Here is an 18,413-nt window from a genome sequence, read left to right as displayed (position 1 = left end):
TATGACTACAGTCATATGAAATATCTAGACTAGGCAAGTTCATAAAGAAAGACAGTAAATGAGAGGTCACCAGGAGTTGGAGGAATACTTAATGGTTAGACGGTTTCTGTTTGGAGTTATGAACTTAAGTTTTGGAAACAGGCAGTGGTGACAGTTGCCTAGAGGTGTGAGTGTGACTGTGATTAATGCTGTGAATCACACACTGAAAAGGGTTAACGTGGCATGTTTTATGTTTTGTATGTATGTGTGTATAATACATATTTAACAACAAAATTTTTAAAAGTCTTATATGACCAACTTGGCAACAGAATTTTTGTTTGTCTTAATGGCTCTAGGTCTGTCAAAATTTCAGGACTTGAGGAAGAAAAAGTTGAAACTCTGACCAAAGAACAACAAACCTTTAGGGACAAAGGGAGAGTTAAGTTTGTGACCAAACTATACCATTGATAAACTGGGAACCAAGCTCTTTTCTACATTAATTAAGCAATGAGGTAATAGAAGCTGTAGTTCGAAGGAAAACTAGAAAGAGATGAGAAAAAGTAAACAAGTATTACTGAAATATTTTAAATCAGAATTCTTAACACAGTCAATTATACCTACATCTTTCTTTCATCCAGCATTAATCCCATTTTAATTTTACCCTTGACCATAAGTCAGAGGCCACCCTTCCACCCCATCTCTACATATATATGGGGAGACAGAGAAAATTTTGCTTCCAATTCCAAATAATCATTGGGCGCATCATACAATCAAATTATGTAGTCAATACAGAGCTTATAAAAAACTCACTAAATATAGTCCCTAGTCTTAAGTAGTTTGCATCCTGCGGAAGACGAGTACAAAAGAAGCTTTGATAACAGGCAGGACTGTGAGCATCATGAGACTCATTAAAATATTATCATATTTCCTCCTGCAAGTGCGTCACAAAACCAAAACGAATTTATAGAATTTCAGAATTGAAAAAAAAAATCATAGTGTAAAGGGCATCGCGGCATTTTTTCCTTCAATCTCACACCTGAAAGTATGACACAATCTGGCATGCTACAGAGGGCCTGAAATATTTTGGAATCAGAAAAAGGCGTCCAGTGATGACAATATGTACAACCTGTACCATCCTACTCTTCCCATGAGAACTGCCCCTCCAGTTCGGTGCTCACGTCACAGCTGGAGAAACTCAGCCAACCTACCCGAACGTCAGTTAACTCAGATGGCCAAAAGAACAGGCTCTGTTACTGACCTCTCCCTTTCTCTTACTCTCTGTGAGAGCCTTTATCCACGTTCAATAAACTCTAGTCTCAGAAGCTTGGCGTTCATGAGGAATAGTTCCTGGGCCTCTCCAGGAGCACTGCTATAAGTGCACCACACTCGCCCAGAAAGCACCAGCCCAACGACAGGCGGGAGGGAAGAGAGCTCTTCTGGAGGGTGCATTCTCAGAGGTTGGTGAGGCTCACGCACTAGCTAGTTGAGTGAAAAATACAAATCAGCTTTTGTAACTCAGAAGTTGATGATTCAAATTCGGCAAAATTACAAATGGCCACCAAGAGCCTGAGGGTCACCCTGCAATAGTCCAAGATCAGGATGTCGAGCCTCTAAAACCGAGCCTGGCTGGACGGCCGCTGCCAGGACTTCGCCCAGCACCACATCTGCTTCTTTGACATGACACTCACGATGCCATGCACCAAGATAAACACGGATATTTTTAAAATTTAAACACATTAATGTTTAAAATAAAATAGTAAAGAAAGAGAATAATTTAAGATAAAGTGACATGGCTTATTTTTTAACCTTGAATTAAAGTACTTTTACCAATTAATCACAGTCTTCTGGTAGTTTCAATCTTTCTATGTGTACATACTGACGTATTATACAAGACAAAAATATGCATACATATATATATATATATATATGAATAACTGTCTTTCAAAAACAAGCAAGATATAGGTAACTGCCATTAATGAGACTTGGCCTGAATATTTAAAAACCTGTTAGCCCTTTCTATACTAGATACCAGCCTTTCCTAAAAGGTTACAAAATGAGAAAGAAAGAGATAGGGAGAGGCAAAAAGGTATGGTATATATTTTTAAAGAATGCTGGCAGTCTTCTGGTTCTACACACTATAAAGATTTAATTATTATAGTCTATATTTTAAATCCTTCCACACTGTTCTGTGTAAATACATTAGACAGCCGGGGACTCAAGTACTCAACTTCAGTGCACTTCAGAATGTCCTTATAATCTTACATTAAACAACCAAAGGTGATAACTCAGAGTGATGCAGATTCACTTTGGGTCCATCTATTGGTTCTCTGAGATATTTAAAAAAAAAAAAATCTCACAGCAAATGTATAATGAAAAGATCATTTGCAGCACAACAAGCAGATTATTCCTAAATGCTCCTATTTCCTTAGTACAACTGATTTAGGAGTGGTGCCTCCAAGAACAGTTTAGTAATCCAGAGTTTCACTCCTGTTAAATTAAACTTTTGCTAAACTTTAGTACAGTACAAATTAAGAACTACAAGTTGTTCCTAAAATTGAAATAAAGTAAGCTCAAGATTTTTACAGAGACAAAATTGAATGGCTTTATAATACCAAAAGTATGCAGACAAAAAAAAAATTACTAACAGCAACTTGTCTTCTCTGTAATGCAAAATAGAGGAAAATAAAAATGAATAGCCTGGGAAACTTTCTTGCAAGTTCAGGAGACACAACAAGAAGGGAAAAATGTTTGAGAATATGAAGTCTTACCTAGTTTTCATAAATACCCACAGGTAATGCCACACCAGACAGGGTGTCGTGGGCTCTTACTCTGGTAAGGCCATGGGGTTCTAAGTTCTGTGACCACATTTTCCCCACCCAAGTTGACTCCAGAGCACTTTCTACCAATGTGAGTTTCCACGAAAGGCTGTTGCAGAGCACAGAAGCCTCTTCTATGTGCGTCCCTAAAATTGCCCTCTGTATGGGCCTCCACATTCTTGTTGTACGTCAGAACTGCCCAGTGGAATGCAATGCCTCAGTACTGGAATGTAAACTTATTCATGTCAGACTCGGCCCTGTGGGGGCATGACAGCAATCAAACGGAGATTACACTGGCAGGCAATCCTAACGTACAAAAGGATTAAACGTGGAATACTCTTAAGATACAAATTTTTCATACGTTCCTTTCTAGAAAAAGATAAGCAGTTACTAAATTTCACTTTCCTCCTTTAAAATTTAAGTAAATGACTGGAATTAGGCTCCTAAACCAAAAATCTATATATTTATTTTGGGCTTACAAAAATATTCGCACAATGTCTTTAGATAGCAGAAGAGCAATTAACTTTAAGGAAAGGGAAAAAAAAAAAAAAACTAACAAGAAACTGCTGGTGCCATCAGTTCCATTCTCAAAAATCAGTAGAATACACAGGAATAAATTTTAACAGAAGTATAAGAAGAAAGTGGTTTGAGAGACTTAACTTAAAAATGCATTTAATCTTTTTAAATATTTTATCCTCACTCTTTAGTTCAACAAGAACAAAAAAGAAAGTAACAGCTTTTTGAAACAAAAAGCATGCACACCCCAAGCACACATCTAGGCTGCTGCTGCTGCTGCTGCGTGTAAATTACAAACCGTTTAGAAAGCATGGCCTTTAACAGGATCATATTTCAGTAGTGACTACTTGGGAAAACTAAGCACACACTTTAGCACCCCTAAATTTCTTTGGAGGCTCATTTAGAGATATTCTAACAATCATCACCCTGCACAAATTAACAGAGGTCTGTTCCCCTGCACAGTGGTTCTCGATGTTTAACCTCTGCTTATAAAAATAGAGCACAAGAAAAAAAAATTACAAGCCAAGGCCTCGTAGCTGTATTTTCCCCCTCTCTGTTCATTTCTCCGTAGCCTGTTGTCTCTTTAACTACAGAAGTACTAAACATTTGATATCCCTGCTATTTACCATTTTAAATTCTTTAAAAAAGAAATCTAACCTGCACTGTCTTCAATAGCATCTTTGAAGCACTAGGAGCAGCGATGGCACTGCCACCTCCTAGAATAGGAGCTCTTTTCTCTGCAGCAGTGAGCACTCCCCATTTCCCAGGGTGCTTTCTCTCAGTGAGGCCATGCGGCTGGAGCCGGAGCAGGGAGCCAACATTCCTTCTGCCGGCTAATTTCCTGCTTCGATGACCCACCCGCCCCTCCTGGCTGCAGTTCTGTGTTACGCATGTTGCATGGGCACTGTTTCCGCATACCAGCCTCATGACCTCAGCGGCTGCCTGACAGACGCTCTTTATCAATTTCTATTAATTCATTATCTACTCTCTTGTAAGTCAAGGGCAAGTAGGAAAATCTGCAATGTCTGCTCTCCTATGAGTCTTCAAGGTCAAATGCTTAGATGGGCTCAGCGGTGCAATCTTGTTATTGAAATTTACCCAAGCTGTACTACACATGTTGCTTTCCACAAAAGGAATGCTGAATTGTATACCTGGCTTGAGGGATTATCGTGGAAAAGAACCAGCATAAATTTAAATCGAAACAGCATGTGAAAAGTTGAAAGAGGCTGTTTTTCCGCTTGTTTTTCCCTTCAAGAGTAAAAAGGTGGATCTTACCTCAGCTGTGCTGGGGTGAAGAGGGCAAAGCAGTTTTTCTCTCTTGCCACAATCTAAACCAGCAAAGCACAGGGGAGTGATGATGGCTCCACTTTGGTAGTGTCTATGTCCTCGTGACCAAACTGCTAGAGAACAGCTCAGCTAAACCGATCTGCTGCTATCAGTCCACACAACGGCACAGCCAGGTCTCTGCTGATCACAGTGCTTTGTACACAGATGGCAGCGGCTCAGTTTGTATAAAAGTCATGGTCCATCACAGTGTTCCCATTTAGCGTGTAGACACACGCCTCACCCAAAATGCCTCTCTGTTAAGTGTTCACACTTCACTGTGCACAGCTCGCCACATGTGTGTTGAAGAGACAAGGAAGCTTAGCTCTACAATGTTATCTAAAAGTGACCTCATTTTTATAAAATTCATTAAAGAGGTAAACTAAACAATTACATTAAGAAATAACTGCACTGATCTACATAATTTGTCAATGAGAAAAATGGTAGATGAATTCAAATAAGTGGCTGTGGCTGGCCTAACCCAGAAAAAAAACCTGAGTCGACCTAAAGAATTAAGTAAGAGCTCAAGAATGCCAACCAAACATCTGATATTTTTTAGTTTTATGTGAACGGCACCAAAGCCCAGGCACCAGCCTCCCCAAAACCCGGCTCAGACCAGAACGGAAGCTGAAGGACTCGGCATGTCTTTGTAAGGGAGAACCTGCACAACACTTCAGGCCACCTGGACAAGCTGCATTCCCAATTTTTGGAAGTTAAAGAACCACATTTCTGAGAAAGGGAAAGCAAAACTCTCACATATATGCAATTTCTTATAAAGATATCCAGTAATAAAATGTCAGTTTATGTAAACCACTGAATGAAATAAGAACATTTTTCATGAGCCACACTTATCTTGTTTCATTTTGTTCCGTAGGTAATTTTTCCTTCTACCAGTAAGTAACACTGGCAATATTGTTTAACCCATTCCAGATCTTCCCTTATATATACACTGAGATGGCCTTACTACTTACCACCAAAAATAAAATACTTATGAATAAAATTGATAAGGGATATGCAAGACTTGTACACTAAAACTACAAAGCAGTACTGACCTTGAAACAGGAAATTATATAAGACTTAAACAAATTACGACATACACCATGTTCATGGTTTGGAGGGCTCAATGCTGTTAAGATGGCAAGCCTTCCCAAACTGATCTATAAATTCAGTGCAATTCCAATAAAATCCTAACAACATCTGACGCTAACAAGCTGATTTTAAAATTTATATGGAAAGGCAAAGACATCGAAAAGCTAAAACAATTTTGATAAAGACAACAGATGGGGCCCTAGCTGGTGTGGCTCAGTGGACTGAGCATCGGCCTGTGACCCAAAGGGTCACCGGTTTGATTTCCAGTCAGGGCGCATGCCTGGGTTGAGGGCCAGGTCCCTGGTAGAGGGCACATGGGAGGCAACCACACATAAAGGTTTCTCTTCCTTTCTTTCTCCCTCCCCTCCCTTCTCTCTAAAAATAAATAAATAAAACCTTTTTTTTTTTTTAAGAACACAGATGGGAGCCCTGGCTGGCGTAGCTCAGTGGATTGAGCGCAGGCTGCGAACCAAAGTGTCGCAGATTCGATTCCCAGCCAGGGTACATGCCTGGGTTGCAGGCCATAACCCCCAGCAACTGCACATTAATGTTTCTCTCTCTCTCTCCCTCCCTTTCCTCTCTAAAAATAAATAAATAAAATATTTTTTTTAAAAAGAACACAGATGGGGATTCAACTACAGAATCTCAAAAGTTACTATAAGACAACACAAACGAAGACGATGTGAATTGGTATGACATGTAGACCAATTTAGAACATAAGAGATTTCAGAAATAGACACAAACAACTATGGTCAACTGATTTTTTTTTTTTTTGGATAAATGATCCTGGAACAACTAAATATCTGTATGGAAAATTACAAACCTCAACCCTAAACTTACACTATACACAAAAATTAAATCAAAGTGAATCTCACCCCTAAATGGAAAAGCTAAAACTATTACTATTCTAGAACAAAAACATGAGAAAACCTTTATGACATCAGGTTAAGATTTCTTTAAAAGGACACCAAAAATACAAACTATACAAGAAAACATTAACATAATGGACACCATTAAGATGCAAAGTTCTTGCTATTAAAAGGCATAGTTAAGAAAAAGGTGGAGAGAGACCCAAGATGGTGGGGTAGGTAGTTACATTTGCCCCTTCCCAGGACCAAACCGTACAACTAAAATATAGTACAATCAACCTGAATAACCAACTGAAGACTAGCTGAACACAAGTCTGATAACCGAGTATTTAGAGAAGTCACATAGAGACTGGTAGGAAGGGTGGAGACAAAAACGGCTGGCCCCACACCAACGTGTGGCAATTGAGACTGAGAATCTGAGAGGATATCCCGGCTGCAAGGTCCCCCCCACAAGAGACATGACGTCTTAACCCCACACCAGACTCCCCAGCCCAGAGCACCTGGCCCAAGAAGAGGGGCCCACATAACATTTGGCTGTTATAAGACAACATTCTGTCCACTAGTGAGAGATGGGAGTCTGAAGAAACCCAGGCACCCTCTTATGGATCAGCACACAAAACCTCATTTGCACCCACTCACTCTGGACTCCAGTGGAGGGAGGCAGCTCTGAGCAGACTGGACTCAGGTGAGGAGAGACTGGGTTGTGCGGCTCTGTGGAGAGCTGAAGACACAGCCCCCATGGTTATGAGTCTCTCTCCCACACTGCACACAGAAGCCACATTTCCAGGCTGAGGACAACGCCCCCCACAGCATCACCCTGGGGGAATGCAAAAGCCCACCCCTCTCCCCTCCCTGCTCTCCCGCCATGTCGAGCTCACATCCTGGGGAAGAGTCAGTTGCCCAAGCCATTGGAGTAAAGGTGCACATGACTCAAGTGGTGTCACAGACTGAGTTGTGTTGCTCTGGGGCAGGAGTCATTGCCCCCCACCCCTAGCTCCTCACTGTAAACTGTAATTTAATAAAAATAAATAAATAAATAAATAAATAAATAAAATAAAAAAGAGAAAAGGCAAGCCACAGATTGGCAGAAAATTTTTGCAAAATAAATCCCACAAAGGAATTGTATCCAGAAAACAAAGAACACTTACAAGTCAATCCAATATTTTTACTGAGCAAAATTCTTTTTTTTAAAATGTGTTGTAAGTGGGTAAAGTAACATTTCACCAAAAACAATATATGAATGGCCCATAAATATTTAAAAAGATTCCCCATAACACTGTCTTCAGAGAAATCATAATAAAACCACAGTGAGATTACCACCACATACCTACTACGGTGGTGAAAATTAAAACACTGACAATATCAAGTGTTGGAGAAGGTGTGGAACAACCAGAACACTCAGAATCTGCTAGGAGGGGAAAATGTTACAGCCACTATGGAAATCAGTCTGGCAGTTTCTTAGCAATTCCACTCTGAGGTATTTATTTATTCAAGAGGTAATGAAAAGACATGTCCACACAAAAGGACAGATGATCGTGAATGTTCATAGAAACCAAAAATTAAAAAAACCCAAACCATTCTTTTCAAATTAATGTTTTGTAAAATATTAATACTACATCACTTATAAAATTCAATTGGACTTACAAAATCTGCCTTCTACTTAAACATTGCATGACTTGCTCAAAATAGGCCATGAGATATTTCTGCACAGGGCTGGTCAGTGAAGTACAATTTCAGTTGTCAAAGTCTGTCCTCATAAGCATCTCTTGTTTTGCTTCTGCCATCTCCCTATTTACCTACCATTCCACCCTAACCTACCGTAACCCCAACATTCTTCAGGGGACCTGATGCCTGCATCATCTCTCCACATCCCCTGTATCTCTCCCCATCTGTCAGAGCATGCACCACAATATGCCTAGATGCACTATATTCATTTTAACTCTGACAGCCAGTCACTCATCCCCTTCGGATTTGGTTATAGCTGTCAAAAGCATCTCTCTGCCAAACATCCATGTTTCAAGCACGGGAACCACTCTTTACTCCGTATTCTCCCTTGTCTCTAACTTATGTCACTATATTCCATTAATTAATCCTTCTAAATTACTCCCCCGTGTGACCTGTTAGCTTCTATTTCTGTGGAAAGACTGCTCAGGCCCCTAGCCTTGGCACACCAAAGCAATTTTGATAGCGGACCTCTCTGGCTCGCGTTTACCAAATCTTCCAGGATCCTCTCAATTCTACTGACCTTAAAACTTCTATGGTTCCATGCCGGTTTCACAGTCATTAGCCTAGCCTCTCAGCTCCTATCTCAACGACCGCCTGCTTGTAAGCTTTGAAAATGAGAGTGTAAGGTCCAATCCAGGCTGCAGTGAACAAAAGCAATCTCTGAAGACCGGGACTCAGTGTTTTGCCTTCCTAAGGCCAAGTGAATCTCATAACTAGCTCAGTTTGGAAACCTCTGTCTTGGTCAATCATCTTTCAGAGTCTTGCCCACGTTATTTTCTAATGATTTTCACTGCAAACACTAGGACTCAAATACAGTGTCTTTTCTGCTTACTGTTCCACAAGCGCATTCTTAGAAAAATTAAAACTCATACTTCTTGGGCTTGAGTAATTACCAGGCAGTGCTTCGCTACTATATTTGAAAGACTGTAATTACATCACACTCTGACATCAACAATCAATGGAGAAAAATCTCCTCTTCAGCTACAATGATGATTGTGTACACGAAACTAATTATATGTAAAGATTTTTTTTAAGTTCACTTACATGGGGTAACAGTTATAAAACCTAAAGACTCTATTCACAGAAACAACTCATTGTGTTTCCAAAATTATGTTAAAATTCAAGATCAAGTGACAGAGTGGTAAACTGAAATGGTCTCAATATTCTTAATAACAATTATTTATTATTTTATACCATGTAATCCATCATTCCAGAAGAAGACTTCTGAGATATATATACACATATAAATCCTGGAATATATATGATTTAGGCCAATGAAATGAATTACTCTAAACTCAAAATTTTCCTATTTGAAAAACTGAATTAAGTATAAATACTTGATGGTTTTCTAAATTCACCTTAATGAAGCAAAATTTAATTTTTACTTATTTATTTTCATTTTATTTTTTATTTTTTCATTGAATTTATTGGTGTGACATTGGTTAACAAAATAATATAAGTTTCAAGTGTATAATTGTATAATAATACATCATCTGTGTATTGTATTGTGTTCACCCAAAAAAATAATTAAAAAAATAAATACGTAAGTATTTGAAAGATTTTGACCACAGGCCTTAATTTTTTAAATTACATAAAAGTGTTTAATTAAGAAATAACAAAGTTATCTCTTTTAGGTTAAAAAAAATCTTGTTCAATTGCCGTTTACATTCAGTATTATTTTGTATTAGTTTCAGGTGCCCGGCATAGTGTACACTTCACTGAGCATTTCCCCGACACTTCCAGCGCCCAGGGGGCACCACAGAGAGTTAGTTACCACAATATTCCCGACTGCATTCCCTACACCTCACTTCACATGCCCGGGACGACTCTGTGACTCCTGGTCGCACTTCTCCGTCCCTGCACCCTGTTCACAGAGCCCCCCACCACTCCCCACTGGAGCCGCCAGTCTGCTCGTGTGTCCATGAGCCTGATTCTGTTTTGTACGTTTCCATTTGTCTTTAGGTTCCACATATAAGTTAAATCTGTGAGTCTGTTTCTGAGTATAACAGTTACATATAATAAAACTAACACACTAAGCAGTTCAGAGCTATAAAAATATAAAATAAACCATTGATAAAAAATAAAGTAAAAATATCCTGATCCTGAAATATCTGACTAAAAAAATTTAGGCAAATGTATAACTAAAAAAATAGTTATTTAATGCTTATGTAGATCTATAATACATGAATATTCGATGTAAGAAAATGTTTTTTATATTTAATTGTAAAAACATATAACCCCTCTGAGACCATAAATGTGTGGCAAAAGTAAGAAATATTTAAAGAAACCAATCATTTTTAATCTTTTGGGCTTATAGTTCATATTCTAATCAGTAATAAATATTAAGCAGATAGTTTTAAAATCCATATTATTTGAATTCTAACATAAATTGACATACACACATGTCTAAGCTGTTACTTCACATTATATATTTCAACTGTTTTATTATTGAGTATTATTTTTCAACATTTTTCAATACATCAAAAAATAAAGTTGGATAACATGGAATACACTTATTTTAACATGCAAATATGTAATTTTATTGGCTTTAACATATATTTAACTGTATATAAATATACTATTTTTATGTGTATGTACATGTATATAAAATTTAACTCATGATAAAAATAAAATAGAGGGCCCCTGAACTATGACTAATGAAACATTTCAGTTTTATAGAGATGTTCCAATTTCACCGAGCATAATGTGACCCCGTATCAGTCTCTCTTGACAACAGGATCCCGTATCCTTCCTCTCGTTAGTTTGTTAGTGCTCCCAATATTGAAAAAAATGCTTCTTCAAACAAAAGCAAACTTAGCTGCTATATATGCAAGAGACTTCAAATTCATAAGGTAAAACATAATGCACACACTCCTCCAACCCCCTCCTACCCCCAAACAACTGTGGCGCAAACAAGGGTCATGAATTTCTTCATACCTAGCAGCAGATAAACAATCCAAACATTTTACCGAGAAACACAATATTCTATATTTCACTGACAGACACACATCTGACTTCAAAACCTTTATGAAAGATAATAACCTCTACTTCAGCAAGAGAAATCTGAACATTACTGCAAAGAAGGAGTTCCAGGGTGAACTCACTCATTTACACCAAGGATCATAAATGACAAATTCCCTGACTGAACCCCTCGAGCCTCAGATGACCTGTGATATCACGTCCACTCTACACCCAAAAACAGCCAAGTCCTCTTCTGGAAGGCTACTTACTTACTTTGTTAAGGCCCTACCACAGCCAGCATTCCAAGGACTAGGAAAGCTCGCATTTATGTCCAGCACGTCTGTGAACTTGTAGTTATAGCAACCAAATTCCCAACTTGATCCAGCAATTGAACTCCCTCTCCAGAGAACAGTTTCGTTCTGTGCATCAGGTATCACATCAGAATATGATTTAAAAGGGGCGGGGGGGGGGGCCTAAAAAAATGCTGAAATCACGTTAGCTTTCCAGGATGAAGCTGCTTCGTACTGAAGCAGAAAATACAATGAATCCCTGAAGGAGGAACATTTCGGTATATCCCATTTTTTCATTTACATATTTTACGCTATTCCTTTATTAGAGATCAATCCTATCTCAAATTTAACACAGAATATACTCACATCAACTGCAACTAAATTCTCACTTTAATACATCAACTCTCGTCAAACCAGGTTCATGTGCTTTATAATTTTACTTGCCTTATTTGTACCTCTTTCCCAGAACATTCTTTAAAATCTTTAATGTGTGTGTCATGGGGACACCTGGACTTGAGTCAACTTTAGGTAGGACAGACAGGAACTGTAGATGATGTAAGACCTGAAGGGGCGCAGCTAAGCTCTCGGAGAGTGTGAGCCCAGGGCTGAGGAGGAGAAGGATCTAGCAAAGAAAGATAATTGACGAACTAAGAGAACATGAGGGAAAACTAAAGAGCAAGTAGAATACAGGCTGCTGGTTGTCTACTCCAACATCCATTCCCCTCCTTCTCCTTAGAAGGGTATTTTTAAATTACTATTTTCAGCGGGGCACGTTGCATCTCAGAATAAAACACTACGTGTCTCAGGCTCCTGGGTGGCCTGAAGTGGCCATCTGACTACATTCTGCACAATGAGCTATAAAAAGACATGTTTCCCAAAAATCCGGTTTGGATGGAAGTGAACACGTTTGCTCGTCTGCCTTTGCTCCTGCTTCTAGCTTCCACCACAGACCCGACAGTGGAGTTCCGCAGACACCCTAGGCTGTGAGCGGATGCCCCTGAAGCTGACGAGAAAGATGGAGGCCTGTCATCTGGAGCCACCAGACCTTCCCGGACCTCCCTTCAGGGTCCTTGGACAGAAGAGAAACAGGAAGCAACCAAAACTAACTTCGCTACAGCAGCACAATGATATCCAGTTGCCTTTTCCCTTCTTCCGCGCTCCTGCGCAGCTGGACCAGCACCAGCTTCTCATGAACTCGCCCCAGACTCCTTCCATCGGGCTGCAGCTTCATCTTTGCCCTGACTTTTCTTTTCTACATTAACCTCACACCCAGTAAGTCATGGGTTATTGAATTACTATTTTAAAGGGAACAGGTTAGCATAATACTATTAAAATCTTTTTAAAAGTGATTTTTAAAAGGCAAGTTAAAATAGAATCCAGAACCACTAATGATTCAACAAGTATTTATTAAATGCCCGCTGTGTGCTACACACTGAGGAAGCAAATATACATTATACAGACCATGCCCTTGAAAAATCTTAGTTTGGTACATATATCAAAGGATTGGTCTGACAGGAATATAAAAATAGGGCTCCCAAAGTAAATAAAATGTGGTGGGTGGGTAAAGGTCGGGGTACGGGTGGCGACAATGAGGTGGACATCCCCGTCAGTCTGGGGAAGGTACACTCCGGCCACAATTAGCCTGCGTAACTGCGGAGGCTGTAAGGAGTGATGTAGGCTGGAAACTCATGTTGAGCTGCCCAGTGCCCCTCACTAAGGAGCCTGCATTGTGTGTTTGGTAGCTGGAAGACAATTAAGCTCACTACGCAAGGGATCAACAAGAAAAGGTCAGTGCTTTTTAACAATGACATGGAGACACCGTGGAAGGGGAGGAGGCGTTCGGGGAGCTTCTCCAGTAGAGCAGGTGACATCGGAACAAAGGCAGTGGAGAGGTGAGAGAGGCAGCTGACTCGCTCCATACTGCCATTTCTACCTCTCAACTGTTATTCACTAAAGAACCAACTGTCAGGGGACAAAGGAGAGAGCAGCACTGGGACTCACAGAAATTTCCACAGTTGGTGACACACCGTTTATTAAAGCCATTGGAGGCAGGAAAAGCATCAGGTCAGCAGGCGTGTCGGCGTCTGGTGCATATTCCAGATACAGTACCGAGAGTGCACGGGACCTGGAGCAAATTCCCATAAAGATATAGGCAGGTGTTCCACGCACACCTTTGGCTCCTGCACCTTCTCTCCTGTAGTGTTTGCAAATGGCAAAGCACAGACTCCAGCAACGCCCAAACACCTACCTTCTCCATGCTTGCCCCTAAAAGCTGGAAGTTGATAAGAAACACACACACACACACACACACACACACACACACACACACCAGTCTATGACAACAAATACCAGATGGGCACTTGGCACTACCTTTGTTTCAACCACTTATCTCTCTCTTTATGACTCCTAAATCTCTACCATTGAACTCCCAAATGCACAGACCTACATCTTTTATCCTAAATCTGTGTAAAAGGGTGATGATGCTCTTTCACTCTTCCCGAAGCTGACAGCTCTCTGCCTGATAGGTTTCATCCACTCCTGCAATGACCTCCCCTCTTTCCTGCCGTATCTATTTACTCTTCTCTGCTGGACTGTTCCCATCAACATACAAACCCGCACTAGCACTAGCAGCTTCTAATTTCAAAGAAACAAAGCCCTCTTGATTTCACAACTCCCAGCCACTACCCCCATTTCCCTGCTTTTCTTCACAGTAAAATTCCTCAAAATGATGAAATCTCTCTTTGGCTAGTTCTTATCTCCCGAATGTCTCCTCAGCCGGCTCCGCCACTGCACTGTGGCTGGTGTGCCCGCTCAGGCCACATCTGACCTCCGTGTTGCTAAATCCAAAGGTCAGGTCTCCTCCTCCACTGAACTGAATGAATGTCCCCGCGGCACCAGACAAGCTGACCACTCTTCCTTCTCACAGCACTGTTTAATTTCTTGGCTGTGGTGACACAAGTAGGATATCTGTGTGCTTCAGCACCAGACTCTAGGCAAGGACGTAAAGGGCTCTTATTATTTGTAGGATGAATGAGTAAGACAGAAGGATGTGCATATAAAGGATTGCAGGTGAGCAATTTAGAAGAGAGGTCAGGACAGAACGGCTCATTAATATCAATGAAGCACCAAGCTGAGGACTCTCTAGAAAAGATACAACTAGCAGCCTAGGGTAATGCTTCATTCTAGAAATCAGCTCCAGTCACTTTGTTCATCACTTTTGATAATCCTCTGGGTAAACAATGCTCCTAAGATATGAAGTTTTCAGGACACTACCTCTTGCGGTGATTAGATTTTATACATCAGTATTTTAAAAGAACCACTCAATTACCATTCATTCTTGGTAGCTATCTCGTTAACTTAATTACTTAACATATGAAGCAGAACACTTTGGCAGTACTGATGCAGATATGTCAGTTTATTAAAACTGCTGCTGATTAGGTGTGGGGAGGGAGTGGCAGTAACTGTAGGAGACAGGAGAAAACAGTCAAGTCCAACCCTGTGTGTGACTGATACACACAACACAGATGTATTTGTGCATATCTGTATATATTTCAGTCCAACTCTATAATCAGTTACTCATTTACATTTACATGTGTAGATCAAGTTAAACATTTTTAAGTTAAAACAGACATAACATTTCCAGGATTCCCTGACTATTTCCATTATCTGGCCAATTACATAAGGGCCCCAAACACCTACTTCTTCAAAATAATGTGATAATGGGTGGTATGAGACACTGCCTGAGATACATAGTTCCTGTACAACTTATTAGCGCTCACTCCTTCAGCCATTATCCACTAACAGTAGGTCATTCCAAATATGAATTAAACAAAGTCTTCTGTTTTCTCTTCAAGGAAGGGAGGGTATCCTTTTTTCTTTTAAAGAAATAAACAACTTCTAATAGTGGTGGCTATAAAGAAAACTTCTGAAAAACTTATGTATCACCTCATTTAATTCTGTTTTCCCCCCATGTTTCTCCGCATGGTAGGAGGGAAATTATCTGGGACCAATACATCATTTTTAAAACTCAGTGAGGACACTTTCACAATAATCCATAGTCTTCCCCCCATTTCTTCTTCAATAACCACTCTTTCCTTTCCATGCCTACAATTTGTGCTCCCCCTGCTGTGGTTTCACCTACACCTTGAAGGTGAATCCTACCCGTAATGCACGATTTCCACAACGCGGATCCTCATTTCTCTGCACACCTTTTGGATACACTTAATGTCCAGTAAAGTCACCTGCCCTTCCATAGCATGATTCACCAGTGAATTATTTTTAAGATGCCATGCTCCCTTTTCCAGTAAGATATCACATGATTTGTAACAAATTCATACTCTCAAGAGTATGACTTTCTAATCCTATATAGCTCTTTGCATGGAATAAGGCATACTCTTTAAATGTGCCATCAGTCCCTACTGCACACAGAATCACTCGTCCATTGTTCCACCCTCTTCCATTACTGAGCAAACTACCAAGTTCTCAGGGCAACCAATTAACGTATCATGTAGCGCGGGCAAGCATAAAGTAGGCCTGTGATTCTTAAACTTAAGTAGCTCATTGTTTGTCACGAGAATCATAATGAGAATAGTATTTCAGCCTCTCAGAACTGATTAGTTAAATGTCTTGTTTCCCCACTTACCCTCATTAAAGCTGCCAGCTCTAATTTAAAATGTGATCATTGAGAGTACCACAGCGTAATTTTCATTTTTAAATTGTGGACATATTTGGTATCAATAAAAGAGAAGCACTAATTGCAAATGGACTCAGGCAACATGGCACAAATAAGTGATGTGCACATTTCTCCCACCCTCCTGCCAATGTTACCTGAGACCTAATTTGCCAATGCTCCAGCCAAGATACCCAGAGCTTTGCAAATTAGACCTCTCATTAATGCCAACATCACCAGTGCTTTCCCAACTATTTCATGCCCGAAACTGCACTTGATCCTAGATAACCTACTCCTGTTCTCGTGCCTATGCCCAGATGGCCCTCCCTCAACCCTACTTCTGTGCCATCACTTACGCCCTGTACTGTGTCCAGATTTCACTTCCAACCACGGCCCGGCAATCGAAACCATAAGCCCCACTCAGTATGCTCTTCCTTAAGTTAAAGCCACTCTTGGTTACCATGCACTTACATTAAAATACCTATCCCTATCTTTGAAGGGCTTTTGCATTCTTAGCCGTCTTTGCTCTATCAATTTGTTCTGTACTGTTTCATGACACCTGGGCAACTTTCCCTGTTTCACAGAGAACTGCCTCATCTCCTCAACCAGGTATTAAGTTATATGACAGCAGGGAGTAGACCATCTTGCTTCCTCTGTATGCTCCAAAACCTAATGCAGAGACCACACAGTAAGTAGGACTCAATACAAGTTTCAATTAACGTATTAAATAACATGGACATATGCCTCCGAACTGAACTGTACCAAGTCTATTTTAAAATGGGACAGAGTAACCCATAAATATGAAAGGGGCCCATGAACTGACCCTGACTTCTGATGGCATTTCATCAGTTTCCACAGACAGTGCTGGCCAGTCACGAGCATAGCTTTTCAACGCTTGCTGCGCGCAGACGACGGCCTACAGGTCTGCCCCTGACACAACCCTGCAGCTAGACCCGCTCGTCCCTGCACTGGAAGTGCCACCCCTCTGTGTAGGTCTTCGTGCCTCATCCCTCTGGCTCCCAGGTTTAATTTCAACCCTTCTCTAGGCACCTTCCGACTTCCCAGACTCTTGGCCAGCCCAGGCTTATCTTGTCCTTCAACCTGACGGCCCGACCCCGGCACGCATCGGTGGGAAGTGAAGAGCTTGCTTACTAATTGCTCTGTTTGTGAAAACATAAAAAGTTTTTTACTATCAGAACAATAAAGACATTGTTTATGAGTAAATATGGTGTGCACAACCATTTCTATTAAAAGGCCCTTTCTTGGAGGCCTCTATGATAAAACTGAGTCTATTGAGAAAACCAGGTTCGATGTTTTAGTAGCAGTGATTGTTTTCCAGGATCGTGACCAAGAGAAATTCAAAGAAGCATCTGTATAACAATAATGCTTTGTTAAATATCTAGTATTCTGTTTTTCTTGCAGATAGATGTAAAAGTGACTTATAGATTAGTAGAAAAAGATTCTAACTCCATGAGTTAACATACAATTTAGGCAAACTATTTCTTCTTTAACAAATAATCCAAACAGCAAGTTGAAAGTTTAGAAACACAGTCCCAGCCTATCTTTAATAACTAAATTAGAATTCTCAACTTTTCAAAGAAGTCAGCAGACAAAAAATAACATTAAGTTATTTTGCTATGACTTTACTATAAAATAGGCTTCAGCATTTATAAAGTTGGGCAGTTTTAGAAGAAAATTTAACATATAACAATTTTTATTGCAGTGCCTTAAATACACTGATTTAGAGCAAAGTAGAGCAATAAACATTATTAATATTGTCCTGCCCTTAGGTAGAAACAAAAATACATTAAGAAAACCATTTCCTACCCTACAACTTTATATGAGATTATTTTCCTCTATGGTTTTCCAGCTCCACTGCTATTGCAAATGACGCCGTTGGAAAAATTAGGTGGGTGTGGGACCTCCCTTACAAGATACTTCCCTACCCTCTGCCTGCCACGGACACAGCCTGTCAGAGAACTGTGCAGCACATGACTTGCCCAAGGTAGTGACCACACTGCTTTGCCTACAGGCTTAGAAAAACACAGAGTTTATACCATTTGGATACCCTCTCCAGCAAACGTCCCCTCTGGCATTTTCCTAAATGAGAGTCAGAATAACTTTTGCTGTGTTCCTAAATTACCTTTGTTCACTATCTTTCCGCTCATACAAAGAA

The 18,413-nt window shown here is 40.2% G+C and overlaps 1 protein-coding gene across 7 annotated transcripts in view; it reads right to left on the bottom strand.

The window, feature by feature from the left end:
* The window catches only part of RAPGEF2 (Rap guanine nucleotide exchange factor 2), a 220,847-nt gene that overhangs the window by 112,389 nt on the left and 90,045 nt on the right, over positions 1-18,413 (bottom strand). The window contains exon 1 of one of the 7 annotated variants that reach the window (XM_045830840.1): positions 3,969-4,093. The exons of the other annotated variants lie outside the window; for them this stretch is intronic. The gene's annotated coding sequence lies outside the window, so the exon portion shown is untranslated. Of the gene's footprint in view, positions 1-3,968; positions 4,094-18,413 lie in introns of those variants that run through there. 7 annotated transcript variants of the gene reach the window in all.

The sequence above is a fragment of the Phyllostomus hastatus genome, unplaced genomic scaffold, assembly GCF_019186645.2.
Source record: "Phyllostomus hastatus isolate PE091 unplaced genomic scaffold, TTU_PhHast_1.1 phas_contig_159, whole genome shotgun sequence".
Lineage (NCBI taxonomy): Eukaryota > Metazoa > Chordata > Mammalia > Chiroptera > Phyllostomidae > Phyllostomus > Phyllostomus hastatus.
This window is presented reverse-complemented; position numbering and strand designations above follow the sequence as displayed.